Source organism: Arachis hypogaea, chromosome 6, assembly GCF_003086295.3.
Source record: "Arachis hypogaea cultivar Tifrunner chromosome 6, arahy.Tifrunner.gnm2.J5K5, whole genome shotgun sequence".
NCBI classification, from domain to species: domain Eukaryota; kingdom Viridiplantae; phylum Streptophyta; class Magnoliopsida; order Fabales; family Fabaceae; genus Arachis; species Arachis hypogaea.
The window spans coordinates 35,620,718-35,626,697 of record NC_092041.1 but is presented as its reverse complement, the minus strand read 5'-3'; positions in this window follow the sequence as shown (position 1 = coordinate 35,626,697).

Below are 5,980 nucleotides of genomic sequence, written 5' to 3'. Positions count from 1 at the left end.
ATTCGAAAATTTCAACAAGAACAAAAACAAAAGACTCAAAACAAGAACAAAGATTAAACAAAGAAAAGAAAAAAATTTTGTAAAAGTTATTTTCATTTTTCGAAAAAAAAAATAAAATAAAAGACACTAATAAAATTAAAGACAATACCTGATCTAAGGAACAAAATAATCCGTCAGTTGTCCAAACTCGAACAATCCCTGGCAACAGTGCCAAAAAACTTGGTGCATAAATCCCCACGCTTTGCACAGCTGAACCAGCAAGTGCACTGGGTCGTCCAAGTAATACCTGAGCGAGTCAAGGTCGATCCCACGAGGATTGTGGTTTGAAGCAAGCTATGGTTTTCTTGTAGATCTTAGTCAAGCGGATAGAAGAGTTGTTGGATTTATGAGATCTAGACTAGGTTGATTTGTTTACAATGATAATCTTAGATGGTTAAGGCTTGGAGATGCTTTGTCCTTCTGGATTAACTCTGGTTTTACTGTCTTCTTCAATTGTGAATGATTTCTTCAATGCAGGCTGTATGTTATTGACACTGGTTTGAGCAACCACCAGTACTCCTCCATACCTGAACCCCAGTGTTAGTGCAGATCCATTCTGATTGAGGGTGAAGCTCATGCAGTTTATTCCCTTTGGTGATTCTACTCAAAATGCCACAGACAAGGTCGAATTTTCCGGATCAGAGGATGCTGCGCATTGGTTCTAGACTCTACCACAGAGACCCTAATCTCCCCATACCTCGGGTGAACTGGTGTCTTGAGAAGGCCCCAACAAATTTGTGGATTAGTCGTCTAAGAGATGTATAGTCAAGCTGGCGGTTCAATGCTTTCCACTTAAGTATTCACACGAACCCAAGAAGAACACGGGTGGTTTTCAGGCACGCGATCTTAGTATAAAGAACGAAGATGATTGTCACGGGTCATCCCGTTCATCATGTTGAAGAACGAAAATACATCTTAGAATTAAATCAAACACGGATTGAAGAGAAACAGTAATACTTTTATTAATCCATAAAACTCAGCAGGACTCCTCCCCTAAACCTAGGAGGTTTAGAAACTCATACTTATAGGAAAAACAATGATACACGAAAATATGGCATAAAGTCCCCTATGATTATGTAAAATATCCCTTAAATACTAAACTAATGACTAAGGATTACATAAGAAAGGGTAAAATAGTCTTTTAATGCTAAAATCTACTTCTAGGGCACACTTGGTGAGTGTTTAGGCTGAGCTTTGATGAGATCCACGTGATATGAGGCCTCTAGGGTGTTAAACGCTGGCTAGGGGGTCGTCTTTGAGCGTTTGGGCGATGGTCTCCTCCTTTGGGTGCTGGACGCCTGGAATGGGGCAGGAGGCTGGCATTGGACGCCAGTTTTGGGCCTTCTATTCTGAAGCAAAGTATGGACAACTACACATTACTAGAAAGTTCTAAAATTCAGCTTTCCATAGTCATTAAGAACGCTCCATTTGGACTTCTGTAGCTCCAAAAAAGCTCTTTTGAGTGCAAGGAGGTCAGATCCAGACAGCATCTGCAGTGCTTTCTCTATCTCTGAATCAGGCTTTTGCTCCAACTCCTTAATTTCAGCCAGAAAATACCTAAAATTGCATAAAAACACACAAACTCAAAGCAGAATCCAAAAATGTGAATTTTACACTAAAACCTATAAAAACTTAATAATAATTAAACAAAACATACTAAAAACTATATGACAATGATGCCAAAAAGCGTATAAAATATCCGCTCATCAATGAGCTATACTGTGTTACTGAATTGTTTGGTTTGGCAAGTCGCTATGCGCCTCGGGCAAGGGCTGGGGCAGTCTCCTGCCTATGCTGAGATGTGAGGGCTGGGGCTGTATTTCGCTCGCATAACCTTCCCTTCTACATGAGTGTGCAAAGCCTATATCTCTGGCGTAGCAAACTCCCTGCTGCATGAGTGTGCAGAGCCTATATCTCTGGCATGGCAGATTCTCTACTGCATGAGTGTGCAAAGCCTATATCTCTGGAGTGTCAAGGAAGGCTTCATCTGGGAGGATGTGTCGGGTTGGCATTTATAGACCGATGATGAGCGGATAATTTGTACGCTTTTTGGCATTGTTTTTAGTATGTTTTTAGTATGATATAGTTAGTTTTTAGTATATTTTTATTAGTTTTTAGTTAAAATTCACTTTTCTGGACTTTACTATGAGTTTGTGTGTTTTTCTGTGATTTCAGGTATTTTCTGGCTGAAATTGAGGGACCTGAGCAAAAATCTGATTCAGAGACTAAAAAGGACTGCAGATGCTGTTGGATTCTGACCTCCCTGCACTCGAAGCGAATTTTCTGGAGCTACAGAAGCCCAATTGGCGCGCTCTCAACGGTGTTGGAAAGTAGACATTCTGGGCTTTCCAGCAATATATGATAGTTCATACTTTGCCCAAGATTTGATGGCCCAAACCGGCGTTCAAAGTCACCCTCAGAATTCCCAGCGTTAAACGCCGGAACTGGCACATGAATGGGAGTTAAACGCCCAAACTGGCACCAAAGCTGGCGTTTAACTCCAAGAAGAGTCTCTACACGAAAATGCTTCAATGCTCAGCCCAAGCACACACCAAGTAGGCCCGGAAGTGGATTTTTATGTCATTTACTCATCTCTGTACACCCTAGGCTACTAGTTCTCTATAAGTAGGACCTTTTACTATTGTATTGAGATATCTGGGTAGTTATCTTTGTTCTGATGCTATCTTAGATCATTGGGAGGCTGGCCATTCGGCCATGCCTAGACCTTGTTCTTATGTATTTTCAACGGTGGAGTTTCTACACACCATAGATTAAGGTGTGGAGCTCTGCTGTACCTCGAGTATTAATGCAATTACTATTGTTCTTCTATTCAATTCCGCTTGTTCTTGTTCTAAGATATCACTTGTTCTTCAACTTGATGAATGTGATGATCCGTGACACTCATCATCATTCTCACCTATGAACGTGTGACTGACAACCACCTCCGTTCTACCTTCGATTGGGTGAATATCTCTTGGATTCCTGATACACGATGCATGGTTGCTCGCCTGACAACCGAGCCAGCCATTCCGTGAGATCAGAGTCTTCGTGGTATAGGCTAGAACTGATGGCGGCATTCAAGAGAATCCGGAAGGTCTAACCTTGTCTGTGGTATTCTGAGTAGGATTCAATGACTGAATGACTGTGACGTGCTTCAAACTCCTGAGGGCGGGGCGTTAGTGACAGACGCAAAAGAATCACTGGATTCTATTCCGGCCTGATCGAGAACCGACAGATGGATAGCCGTGCCGTGACAGGGTGCGTTGAACATTTCCACTGAGAGGATGGGAGGTAGCCACTGACAACGGTGAAACCCTTGCTTAAGCTTGCCATGGAAAGGAATAGGAAGGATTGGATGAAGACAGTAGGAAAGCAGAGAGACGGAAGGGACCAGCATCTTCATACTCTTATCTGAAATTCCTACCAATGAATTACATAAGTATCTCTATCTTTATCTTTATGTTTTATGCGTTTATCACCATACCCATTTGAGTCTGCCTGACTAAGATTTACAAGGTGACCATAGCTTGCTTCATACCAACAATCTCTGTGGGATCGACCCTTACTCGCGTAAGGTTTATTACTTGGACGACCCAGTACACTTGCTGGTTAGTTGTGCGAAGTTGTAGTGATCACAATTTCGCATACCAACCGACAAGTGATATCACGAGCCAATAAGACAGACATTCATCATATGCATCTTCTATATGCTTGTTTGCTTTGCTTAACTTCAGTTATACCTAAAGGAATCACATGTCTACTTGTTATTTGTTTACTTGCTATATATGTATATTACTTGTGCTTTACTTGTTTGCATTACTTGTGTTTTCTGCTGGAATTGAGGAGGCTTGGTAGGCGGTGGCGACGGGATCGCACCGATTCGCACGAAGGTTAGGTTGGTGAAGGCTGTGGGATACAGCGGTGTGTTTAGTATTAGTTAGAAATCTCCTAAGTTTAGATAACCATGTTTATGGTTATTGTTTATTTATTTATTTTTTTAAGGTTGAATATCTGCGGTGTGAATTACCTACTTATATATATATATATATATATATATATATATATATATATATATATATATATATATATATATATATATATATATATATATATATATATATATCTTGTTAATTTATTTATTACCTTATGTATCTTGGAGCTATCTACAAGGTTTTATATGTATTATACATTGTTCTGTTCGTACCTAGGCATTTAGTTACCGTGTGTGAATGCTTCACGTTTTGTAATTCCGCTTTATGCGACTTTGAGCTTTACTCCTTCATTGGCCTTCTAGTTATATAAATTCTTGAATATATACTATATTATAAGCTTTAGAACTGTCGTAGCACTATGTTATCCTTAGCTTTACGGCTAGAGGTAAGGCTTAGGCTAATAGGGTGTTACACTTAACAGCACTCACAAGTGAATCTCGGTTAATTTACAAATAAACCAAAATTAGTTCAGAAATGAACAGAAACTAACTAAATAACCACATATGAACAAGTTTAGCAAATTCAAGTGAAACGAAGCCAAGTGAACTTAAATTAAACAAGAAATGAACCGAAATTTCTTGAGGAATAAAAAGTTTTGTCAATACTTAACAATAGCCACAAGTGAACCTCAATTAATTCACAAATAAATCGAAATTAGTTCAGATTTGAACAAAAACTAACTAAACAACCATACATGAACAAGTTCAACAATTTCAAGCAAAACAAGAAAAATAAGAAAAAATTGAATCAGAGAAACTCAATCTACTAAATGAACAAACTCGATCCACTAAACCCTAACCGAACTAGTAGAAATGCGAGAATGGGAAAGAAAAACTGAACATAATGAACAAGTAGTTTTGTCAGTACTTTGAGGAATCTTTGTTACTATATCTATGTTTTTTTATTGATGATCTCAAATGTACCACTGAATTTTGCAGTAGTTTTCACAGAGAATTTAAAAGATTTTTGAGAGGTTTTGAGAGAGATTTTAAATTTCTTTGTTGCAGTTTTGAGTAGGAGATATGAATGGTTTTTCATATTAGAGCTCAAAGAGATAGGTAACGTTTTTTAGGGTTTCAGGCGCGTGTACATATTCTTTTAATGAGAATGATTTTTGTTAGTGTTAGGCCTGTTTGGTTGGACTTAAATAGCAATAAGGCTTGGATGTGTCATAGATCCAAATATTTATTTTATTTATCTATAAAAAAAATATCTAATTCAATCCTGGAACTAACAATTCATTAAAAGGTTGTCTAACCTCTCATAAAAATATCGTGACGAAACTTGCGATGATAAATTGTCAATTAATTCTCTATCCAAGAATTCCATACAAGTGATGAGGAGACGGAGTTTCACTGGCGAATCTTATTGCCACAAAGGGTTTCATACTTGTTTCAAAAGTTTATTTCGATTCAGAAACATTATTCCACTCAAATTTAAATTTTGATTGAAGGCGACTTCTATGAATTTTCTCAAAATGAATTAACCAGGATATTAAAATGTTTAAATGTCAATGTTATTTTAGGCCAAAAATATCTGCATTATATAAACTAAAAATTTATAATAGAAATATACTCGTTATTTTGGAATAAAAAAATATAATTCACACAATTTAACTTATGTTAAATATTAATTAATTAACTTCATGACTTTTCTATAAAATTCCCATCCCAAGTTTTTTATTTTTATGCTATATATTTCCCTTAGATGTTAGTATCAAAATAAATAGCCAAACTCATATAAAGACAATATAAACATTTATTTCGAGAATAGATCTTCTCAATTTTTTTTTTTTGTTAAATTAATATTGTCAAGTGTGATTTTATATGTTTAATATCTTTTCTCATGTGTTTTTTAAGTCCAACTTAAAGAGTGTACAGTGAAAAATCACACTTTACAACAATTGAAAGGAAAAAAATTGAAAAAATCTATTTCTCTTTCTAGATGCT